The sequence below is a fragment of the Nannospalax galili genome, unplaced genomic scaffold (assembly GCF_000622305.1).
Source record: "Nannospalax galili isolate Female #2095 unplaced genomic scaffold, S.galili_v1.0 scaffold2271, whole genome shotgun sequence".
In the NCBI taxonomy this organism is placed as follows: Eukaryota; Metazoa; Chordata; class Mammalia; order Rodentia; family Spalacidae; genus Nannospalax; species Nannospalax galili.
Window position 1 is genome coordinate 860884 of NW_008329329.1, and position 11423 is coordinate 872306.

The 11423-nt window shown below is 44.6% G+C and overlaps 1 protein-coding gene across 1 annotated transcript in view; it reads right to left on the reverse strand.

Annotated features, from left to right (window-relative positions):
* LOC103737054 (E3 ubiquitin-protein ligase parkin) overlaps nt 1-11423 on the reverse strand; it is a 624104-nt gene that overhangs the window by 227507 nt on the left and 385174 nt on the right. Inside the window, exon 3 of the mRNA XM_029565247.1 lies at nt 1755-1816. The gene's annotated coding sequence lies outside the window, so the exon portion shown is untranslated. The remainder of the gene's footprint in view (nt 1-1754; nt 1817-11423) is intronic.

The window sequence follows — 11423 nt, forward strand, 5'->3', positions numbered from 1 at the left end:
CTGTGATGGTTAATCTCACTGTCAGCCTGATGAGATCTAGAACCACCTGGGAGATGGGCCTCTTAGAACTCCTGTGGGGGATCATCTTGATTGCATTGATTGAGGTGGGGAGACCCTCCCTCTGTGGGTGGCACCACCCCCTGGCTTGGATCCAGGTTGTTTAGTGGAGAGGGAGCTGAGCAGCAGCCTGCATCATCACTCCACTTCCTGGCCGTGTATGCAACGTGAGCAGGTACTTCTTGCTCCTGCTGCCCTGACTTCCCCACCATGATGGACTGTGCCCTTGAACTGTGAGTCTGAATAAACCTTTTGTTTATTAATTTGCTTTTGTCAGGTATTTTATCATAGCAACAGAAGAAAAAGCTAAGACACATAACAACAGAAACACAACCCAAAATTTCATTGGTAAAATGGAGTCACCACGATTCCATTTGTCTATTGTGTGGTCAGTGTTGGCAAAGAGTGAAAGTCAATGATAGAGTGGGGTTAGGTCAGTCAACACATTGCCAACTATTTGTGTAAGTATTTTTAAGGATAATTTAACATCAAGAGTAACATATTAGTAAACACTGTAATTAAGAGGTGTGCATTTATCCCTTGACTTCCGTGAGGGATTAGTTTCAGTAGTCACAGTGGATACCCAAATCTGGGGGTGCTCAAGTTTCTCCTGTACAAAAGATGATGTAGCATTTACATGTAATCTACACATATCACCTGGTGTACTTTAAATTGCTAATTTAAATTACTAATAATACTTACTATAATGTAAACTGTAAATATTGTATAGCACTAATTTGTATTGTATGTTTCTGTTGATTTGTGTCTGTTGCAGATCTGGGGAGCACATGCATGCCAAGTTACATATGTGGAGGTCAGAGGACACCCTGGGTACAGTGCTCACCATCCACCTTGTGTGAGGCAGGACCTCTTTGTTGTATGCCGGTGTGGTATCTGGCCTGCCACCTCGGGAATTCTGTCCCACTTCCCACCAGGAGCCCTGGGATTGCAGACTCATACTGCTGCATGTGGGTTTATGAGGGTTCTGGGGATTCAAACTCTGGGGTCACATCTGCATTGAGCCATCTCCCTAACCTCCTTGCTGTGGTTTTTCGAGTATTTCCAATCTGTGGTTGGGTGAATCCACAGACGTGAACCCATGGCTATGGAAAGCCAATTATATTTTAAGCAGTCAAAAGTAAAAGCATGCATACATGGATACATATATAATTAGCACATTGACTTAAAATATAACATTCCATACTGAACATAATTCAGGACTTAAATAGCCATGCTTAAGTGGGCCCGCCTTTGTAGGTCACGTGTTCACCCACATATAGAAAAGGCCTGCAGTAAGATACAGATAACACCAGGTACAAAAATCCGGTAAAAAGAGCTTGCCTATCTGCTCATAGATGTGGCATCAGGAATGTCTGTGCCTATTGATCCCTTAGGCATAATTGATCTCTGTGAGTATTTGTTTGCTCATCTGCAGCTATGCAGAGCCTGCTTATGACTCCAGTCTTAAGATGAAATGCTCTGGCACAGAGCAGATGTACCAATTAATAACCTGTCAGATCTGATGGAGACAAGAGGAGAAACGTGTCCTCACATGTATCTCTGGCATGGCTTTTTTCCCCATTTCAGGGTGCTGTGGGTCAGGAGACACACTAGGCCTCCCCAGGGAGGGCCCAAACTGTCTCATTAGCATCCATCTTTCATGACACTGTGATGCGGCCTTTGAGAGGCTGACTTACCTGCTCTTCTCCAAGAATCCTGAAGTGATGAAGCTCTTTAATCAAGGAGTTGGGACAGCCAGCTGTTGGAGAGGAGAATTAATAACAAACGTGTCATCATCATTCTGCGCAGTGGCACGTTCTTTTATACAGTTATGACTGTCAGCAGCTAATGCTGATGTTCGGGGGGACACAAACGTGTACCTGAGGGCACATGTCTAACTAATGACAAAGGAGGCAGGCCTTCCAAGGAGCGATGGCCACTGCCTGGGCTCTCACTATAACTCTTTAGGAAAGGGTGCATGTGAATCTGGCTGGGCCTTTCCCTTCTTCATTATGAACTGGTCTTTTGAGGCCTCATGGTAATCACAGCACTTTGGATACTTAGAAATGTTCCCTGACACAGAGCCAGGATTCTCTGGTCTGGAGTGGGAGAGCCAGTGGCTGCAGGTTTTCAAATATCAATCAGATGCTATTTCCTGACCACTGGGACCAGGGTTCTAGTCATCAAGACTTGGAAATGGAGACAGAGCAGATCAGGATTCAATGGGGTTTACGGCCCCCCACCCCTGTTCTTAAAAAAAAAAGGCTGTCAACTCTTTCTAGTTCTTCAGGAGATCTTGTCCTTCATAGCTTCCTCCCTTTATTACTGTTCTAGTTAGGACATGGCATAAGTAATTCCACCCATCTAATTTCACATACTCTATGAGGACACCTTCTGCACACCTGTCTTATGTAGTTTTGTGGGTTTTAAGCTCCATATTTACAATAAGTTCATCTGTCATTTCCCATATTTATGTTCCTGTGTTAAGTTCAGCTTCTGGGTACCACTCCATGCTCCTCTTCTATACTTTGACCCTAGCCATTCCTCCTCCTCACTGTATGCTGTACTGGTCCATGTTTGTTAGCATTCATGGCACCTAACGGTATTTGAGGTAATCCTGTTCAAGGTGTTTAGTTCTGGGTTATCACAGACACCCTTTTACGTGTGTCTTAGGAGAATGCCAGAATAGAAATTCTAAAGATGAGCTAATTTCAAATTCTGTTTCTTATTATATCTAGTATAAGAATAAGTCAAGGTCATTTGTGTGACATAAAAGATAAGTTATAAAGAAAGAAAATACAACTTTTAGATTGAATAGGGTTGTGTGTGCGTGTGTGTGTGTGTGTGTGTGTGTGTGTGTGTGTGTGTGTGTCTTTTTCAGGTAGGATCTCCCTGTAGCCCCAAGCTGGCCTGGAACTCACTATGTAGACCAGGCTGGCCTTGAACTCATAAAGATCCACCTGCTTCTGCCTTCTGAGTTCTGGGACTAAAGGTGTGCACCACCACTCCCAGCTGTGAATAGATTTTTTTTATGATAACATTTCTTAATTAGACCCAGGTATAAACAATTTATGTTTACATAACTAGAAGGTCAAAATAAAAACTTGTGAATGAAGCATAAACCCCAAACAAAACTATGACTATAACAGCAGCAGGTGCTGATGATTTATTGACCCTAAACAGGGTCCTGAGCGGCTGGTGCAGGCCCTCCATCTCCCACCTGTAGCCCTGGGCTACATACTATCCCTCGTCTCAGTTCTTTCCCTTCAGGCTCCTTGCATTCCCCCAGCCCAGACTGTGGGACTGTGAACACTGAGTGGCAAAGCCTCTTTCACTCCACCCACCCTCCCTCTTTCTTCTATGAGTTGCTTGCTTCTAAAGTGATCTAAAGGAGGGGGATTGGCAGAAGTCTGGATTTTCATAGCACGTCTCATCTACACTACAGACAATCAGATGACCCCACATCCACCTTCACTCATTATTCAGCATCCTGGAAATGAACAGCCTTGAGAGCAGACCCTTCACCGGCAAGCCTCTGTGGCCTCCAGCTTGCCACACACTCAGCTCGAGTTCACGTTCTCACTTCAAGGAGCCGAATTTTCTTCTTCATAGTATCGGACGTGCCTGTGGCAACTAATTTATTATGTCTCCCCACCAAAACAATTGCCTCAGGATTTTCATGATTTTTCTTAAGTAAAAAATGGCTTGTACTATGTCCATGAATACTTGTGAATATGTCTGAAGAGTGAGAAGGTTCTCATTGTATGAGTGCTATCTAGGATCAAAGACTAAAGGTATGTCCATCATTTCCTGCCACCATGGAGTTCCAGAATTGGAAGTGATTATTAGGGGTCTGTCTCAAAGAAACAGAAATAATACGGCATGCACATAGATACACGTATAGGGTGTATGCGGAGATCTGGTGCACGTGGATATGGACACTGAGATGTCCCAATCTGCCCTCTCAAGATGGAGAACCAGGAAGGTGCAGGGTAATTCAGTCTGAGAACAAATGGTACAAAGAACGGGGAGGGGCTGATGCAAGCCGCTCATGGGAGAGCCAAGAACCAGGTAGTCTGAGAGCAGGAGGTGGTGGCTGTCCCTAGTCCTGAAGTCCTCAGCCTTCCCTGCCTTCTCATGCTGGTAAGGCCCACTGCCTGGATGGGTTGTGTGACGCCCAGTGTGGGGGCGGGGGCAGATTGTCTGCTCAATCCACCAGTTCTAGAACTGGAAACATCTTCACAGACACAGCCAGAAACATTTTGCCTCCTGTCCAAGCACCACATAGGCAGGTCAAGTTGACACGTACAATTAGCACCAAACCCCGTGTTAGTATTCAGCCCTGTTTGGAAACCTTTCATTGATAGCCTACAACACAATTCTTCCATTTTTTTTTTTTTTCTTGATTAAAGTCCTACCTTAAAAAGGCACAATCATTCTTGCAAAGGACACCCCCACCTCTGTGGAGAAAGTTTTGTTATTCCTTAGCCTATCTTCACCCAGAAAACTACCCTAGTACCTCTACTTCTTACTCCACAACACAGAGTGAAGGAAGTTTGGCTCAGTGATTTCTTTGATATGTTCTACATATGATCCAATTTCCTTAATGGAAGCTTCAACAGACTATGTGATCCACAGGTCAACCAGGTGTTTAATACAATACCGATTTGGTTTCAAAGGTTAATATTATAAATGATTAGAGCCTAATACTGTGGGATAATTCTATTGAGAAGGTAAGGACAGGACATATTTTAAGTGATCTATAAATTTAAACATGTATATCATTTATTTATTTAAGTCTAAAGAAAGACAATGGGAATCATCCATAATTTCCTGATAGCAAGTGTATTAGTTACTTTTCTGTTGCTGTGATAAGACAGCATAACCAAGGCAACTATAGAAGGAAGAGTTAGTTTAAGGTTCCAAAGGGGCAAGAATCTATCATGGTGGGGAGGCATGGCGGCACAGGTGGCTGGGGTATAAAGCTAAGCGCTCTCATCTTCAAGCAGGCACAGGAAGCAGAGAACCACTGGGGACCTGGCAAGGCTTAAGAAATCTCTAAGCCCCACCCCCAGTGACATGCTGCCTCCACACCTTCTAAGATCTCTCAAAACACCAAATGGGGACAAAATGTCCGCATACCCTGGAGCCTATGGGGGGCATACTCATTCAAATCACCACAGCAAGGAATATTAGCAAAGACTGCTAGAACTACAGTCTTTTACAAGGCCACTGTGAGTTTGCAAAAAACACTTCTGGGAGGCCATGTGCCAAGTAACTGTCTGTCGGACCCTGGATTGGTGCGGCTCTTGCTGGGACCCTTGCAACCAAGGATTATGGTTTCTAAATATCCGATGAATCTCCTTATTTTGCTTTCATGCCATCCCCTCATCTTCACCTCTTTGAAGATGCTCCTCGTTAGCTGCAATATGTGTTCTCGCCTTGCAACACTCTGCCATTCCCAAATAAACACATTCAGCTTCAGGGAATCCTTTTCTGTCTTTTTATCTAGGTTTAAAGGAGAACAGAAAAAGTGGGTGGTAACGGAAAGAGAAAAAATGGGGGTGGGCAGACGCTTAGCACACTGCCTTTCTCCATTCATCCCAGCTGCCCCCCGCCAGCTCTTCGAAGGCCTAACTCACCCTCCTACACTTTCACCCCTCTGAGGTTGTGCAACTGTATATTTAAATCTTCCTCTTAAAAAATCCAGCCTTGAGCACAGTTACCACCCTCTCTCTTGCTTTTTCCTTTTATCCAGTTTTCTCAAAAAAGAATAGCCTACAGCCACTGTTGGCACTTGGCACAGCAAGTGAGGTGTAAGTTACAGAAGGAAATGCCAAAACCGGGGCTTCGCGCCTTCTGATGCAAGTTTTGGCTTGGTCGAGGTTCCAGCTCTGTGCTAACCACTGACTTACGTGTGGATGTGCAGCCGAGTGGATCTGGGCCTCTAAGCTTCTGTTTCCTTATCAGGAAGAATCACAATGTCTGCTTCAAACCACTGTTTTGAATGAATGTAAAATAAAGCAAGCTACTTTGCAAACATGAGATGCAAAGAAAAAGTAAGAAAGCAAGCAGGTAAAATGATTGCTAATGCCATTAACGGTGTCCCATATCTAACAACTGCTATTTATCTTAAGACATTTCCTTCCTTTGAAAGTGAAGCAGCTACTGAAACAATGACTGTAGCATCTATCATGATAAGAAACAAATGTCGGGACTTGTTTTCCAGTGCAGACATGTGCAGAGCCTGGATAGTATTTCTTTCATCCTCACAAGAGGAAAAAGCGGGGAAACTAAAAAACAACCACTTTCCTTGGATCCATGGGAGAAGTGATGTCACTGGGCAAGAAAGTTCTCTGAGATCTGTAAATACAGGCAAACCCGGTCCAACCCAGGTCAGATCTGCCAACTTCGACCATCAGCCCTCAGGGAGGATTGACTGTTAATTCTGATCAGTACTTAGAGGAAAGTACAGACTAACTAGGTATGGGAAACATCCTGAGGCGGTGCTAGTGACCTAGGAACTATTCTGGTCTGCATCTCCAGGGGCTTCTAAGGATGCTCTGTGGTTCCCCATAACACAGGTCTGCTTTCCAGGGGAAAGGACTCTAGTCAGGCTCACCCCCTCTAGCCTGCCTGTCTCTACTGAGGGGAAACAGCAGGAATCAGGGCTTCCAGAAAATAGAGAAAAATTTGCATCCAGGGATGGGGTGGGTACCACTTGGAGACACTCTTTGAAAGTCACAGCCTGAAGAAGCCACTTACTCAGAGATTCAAGAACAGATCTCTAAGTAAAATCTTATAGAACAACTCACCATATACATACAATATTACTTTACTAACAGAGCTCCAATAGACTAACAGTGGATTCTAGCTGCAAGAACTGCATTGCACTGAGGAGGACCCAAGAAACCTCGTAGCAGACTGGAGGTGCAGCTCAGTTTAGAGCACTTGCCCAGCATGGAAGAGACCTTGGGTTCCATCTCCAGCTCTCTTGCCAAAAAAAGAAAGGATGTGAAGAAACTCCAAATCAAGAAAGGACACAAAAACAAGGACACCAGAGAGATTTGAGACTTCTGCCCCTAGAGATCACAATTCACAGTAAGCACAGGCGGCTTCGGGTCAGTTTAACAAGTATCCTTACATTAAGGGTCTGGTCACCTCAGCCCCTCACTCCCCAAATACCATGTCCAGCTTTCAGCAGAAAAATGCCATAAAAAGGCAAGTAAAAACACCAAAAAAAAAGCCAAAACAAACATTAGAACCCGACTCTGGTAGGACACCAATGCTGGAATCACCAGGCAGAATTTACACAAACTGTTATACCCCAGGGCACTATTGGAAAACGTGGACTGTGTGCAAGATCACAAGCAGAGGGGGATGCTAAGACGCACTCAAAAATGCTGACAGAATAGGAGCCACCTTTGGTGGTTTGAAGAGACATCAAAAGAAACTCGCCAAATTGAAATGCAAACAAATATAAGACCATCTCAAAACTGTGGGACCATCTCCAAATGGTACAGCAGCAGTAAAGGCCCATTAAGAGAAAAGTATTTCCCACAGATCAAAAGAATGGAATCCCTGGCCTGGGAATCAATTAGCTGGCTAAGAAAAGTAGGACCACCCCTCAGAAATGTTAGGTGTGTGTGTGTGTGTGTGTGTGTTTGTGTCTGTGCACATCCTATTTTCCTATGGACTACTTGGCATTTATGCCACATTACAGTAATGCCTTAATAAAAAACAACCTGACCTTTAGCATCCATTTTAAGGCTCAGAGTGGGCCCAAACTGCTGAGACCCTGTTACTTCAAATTTCTCTTGGAACTGTGTTCTCTCCCAATGGGGCCCATTCTCTCTGTTACTGAAAAGTATATCCAGCATGAAATGGGGAAGTAAAAGCAGAACTGTCTCATCAGAGAATCATGTCCCTTGTGACCCCTGTGAATAACACACACACACACACACACACACACACACACACACACAATCATAAATAGATGTTGAAAATTTCTCTCATTGTTTTCAATGGGATAATTTCTGTTTGTAGCACTTTGATGTTTTGCTATGTAAACACACACACACACACAAATTCATACACTATCTTGGGTGGAGGGTGAAGAATGTGTGCTAGATAACTTCAGTTATCAATTTGAGATACCTGGAAGGAAAGTCCCTCAACTGTGGAATTTTTTCTATCAGATTAGCCTGTGACCATGTCTGTGAGGCATTTTCTTGATTGTTGAGTGATGTGGGAGGGCCCAGTCCTCTGTGGGTGGTGCCACCCTTGGGCAGGTGGTCCTGGGTTGTATAAGGAAACAGGCTGAGCACAGGCCAGGGGGGAAACCAGGGAGCAGCAATCCTCCGTGGTTTGTGTTTCAGTTCCTGTCTCCAGGTTCCTGTCCTGAGTTTCTGCCCTGACTTCCCTCAGTGACAAATTGTGACCTGTAATCCAAATAAACCCTTTCTTCCTCAAGTTGGTTTTGGTCACAGCAATAGAGAAGCAAACTAGGACAAAAGTCTCCTGAGGGATTAAGGTCATATGCCCGATCATAAGAGGAGCACATGGCTCAGTGAGCTTATTTACAGTGTAAGCAAGCTTAAGAAATGATTCACTTATTGGTTGCAAGGTTAAGTAAACATCGTCTGTCCAGGGTGTGTCCACATTGTAAAAGTCATTCCCACAGACCATGTCAAAAGCCAGCCTTTAGGAAGAACAGAACTGTTTTGCAGTAGAAGACAGGGGCCAGGTCTATGGCGTTGACTCAGAATGGAGCCACCACAACAGCCAGTCGCCCAGACCACTGCTGAAATGCCAAAATAGCTTCCTCCACACAGCCACACAACTGCCAAATGCAATCCAGTGATTTTTTTTTTCATCTATCAGTGGCAATCAGCTCTAATTCTTGGCTTTTATATAGACTTTTTGGCATTTAATTGTTTGGTGATTAGAGATAGATTATATAACGTAGCAATGTTCAGAAGAATAACAGTACTTTAGTTTTAGTTTTGAAAGAAATGTTAGCTATTCCTCCACTTGAATTAGCTTCCCTTCGGCACAAAATTCCTGTTCCCAGCACCACTAGTACACTGCCTGGCAGACATTTTCCATGCTCCAAAGACTGGGGGAGGGGGGGTCAGAGGGTCTCTTAACAAATTTCATTTTAATAATGAAGTTATTATATTTTTTAATTAGAAAGCTCTTTCTAGACACTAATTCTAGATGTGAGTGACTAAGATCCTACCTGTACTTTTCATGTCCTTGTTCTCTTTCTAGAGACAAATACACAAGTTTCCTGACATCACTTGGGTAGGATGTACATATCTATGGGCAACATCCAGATGCTTCCGTCCCTTCCCCATCTCTGAGCTTGACAGTGGGACTGGCAGCATCTCCAGTTGAAGTCTCTTGGTTGCTGTCCACATTTGTTTGTGTATTTGGAGTCAGATGGTGTGTGCGCTGGATCAGATCCTGGGGAGCTTGAGATGAAGATGAGCTAGCCGATATTTATGACCTCCCAGCGCGTCATCCTGAGGTAGCTCTGAGGGTCATTCCTCTTCCTTTGGGAAGCCATGCATCCTAGTGACAGCTCTTGCCCTTACTGCTTTAACATCCTCACTTACATACCTCACAGTTGTTTTCCACCTGCTCTACCTACGGAGCATCCTGCCTTGGAAGCCCATTCTAAATTCTGAAGCCAGTGGCTAGACCTACCCTAGGGTAGACTCCTGATCTGAGGGCACAGGATAGCTCACCCCAGACTATGCCTCTTAGACAAGCATTTTTGAGTTAAAGGCAATCCCAAAGTAATGAAGAGAGAGGACTTTTTTACCCTTCCCTCCCGTTCTACTCAACACGGGATACACAGTCACCTTCCTGGAGCCCCTCTCATCAGTAGACAGGACACCAGGAGAATCTGCAGCAAACTTAACTAATTCCTTCCCATATATTAATATTTGCCTTCCTGCAGTTTCCAGATGCTAGAGATCTCTCTCCCCATCTCTTCACATTTCTAAAGTGTGCTGGTCTTTGTTGAAGAGATTTCAAGCCAAGTCAAATACACTGCTTTGAATAACTTTCCATGGGGGTTTCCCTCCCAGGATGTGCACCGTATACATCCATAAACTTGTTTTTCCCTTGTTCTCCTCCCATCTTTTGTTAAAGGGATGTGTTGATCTATGAGCTTATGAGAGTTGAGGAGAGATTATATTCCTTCCCTAATAGCAGCGACTGATTCTGACTGAATAATCCAAAGTTGTAAACAAACAAATTGTTAGACACGGTTTATCCTTTGACAAATACCTCTGCAGGAGGATGTGGAAGGTGGCGGCATAGAATCCCCAGATTCCTTGAGGGCTGCTTTGCCATGTGGCCATGATGCGCAGCCAGACCCAGTCCCTGGTCCTTATTCCTCCTGAACTAACCCCCAGGTCTCTCGCATACCTGTAGATATGGTTCAAATTCCATGGCCTAGTTCCTACTGAGAGCTTGGTTTGGCTACAGCCCTCAGGAATACAGTCAGGCTTACGGGTCTCAGGGCTGTTTGTGGTGGGAATTCTGAGAGATTAAGAAGGGTCTGGGCCAGGCTGGAGAGATGGCTTAGCTGTTAAAGGCCCAAGCTCACAATCAAAGGAAGGACTCAGGTCCACTGGGCTTCTGTGGGGAGGGGAGTGTGAAGGACAGAGGAGCCCATAGCAGGGGCCTTTTTCACTAAGCGCCTGCTGAGGTGATCTTTGCCGATCCTCTCTCTAATCCATCAGCCTGTAAAGTTTCACATTAGCTCAAACTCTGTTCTAAAAGTGGTTCTTCTCCGAGTTTGAAGCCGCTCCCTGGTCTTGTCTTCACTCTATTTCTTCCGTCTTCTTGATGCCGGATGCCCCCTCTTCCCCTCACCCACCCTCTCCTCTCCTCCCGTCCTCTACTGCTCCTTCTAACTCCCCACTGCCGCTGGGCTACTTCAGCAGAATCACTGTGTGCCCCCTGCCTGCCTCCAGCTGTCAGCTCAGGCCTGCATCTACGTGGTCAGCTGTCACTTTAACGTTAAAAAGAAGCTCCATGGCAGGCACGTCATCTGCTCACTGGTGCGTGCGATCCTTGTATTCAGTTCTGGGGATTCTAAGCTGGTTCTTTAGGGTGACAAAATCCATCATAAATGCTCACTGTATTTTGATTTTTATTTTGTAGTGGCTGGCTGAAATGACATTAAGTTCACTGCTTTGCACATTTACAGTCAATCTTTCATTTTGCAAAGTGTAAATACACATGCATGCTTGCACACACATATTCTCTCTCTCTCTCTCTCTCTCTCTCTCTCTCTCTCTCTCACACACACACCTTAAAGTATGTGAAATAAGTTACCCTATTTTTTA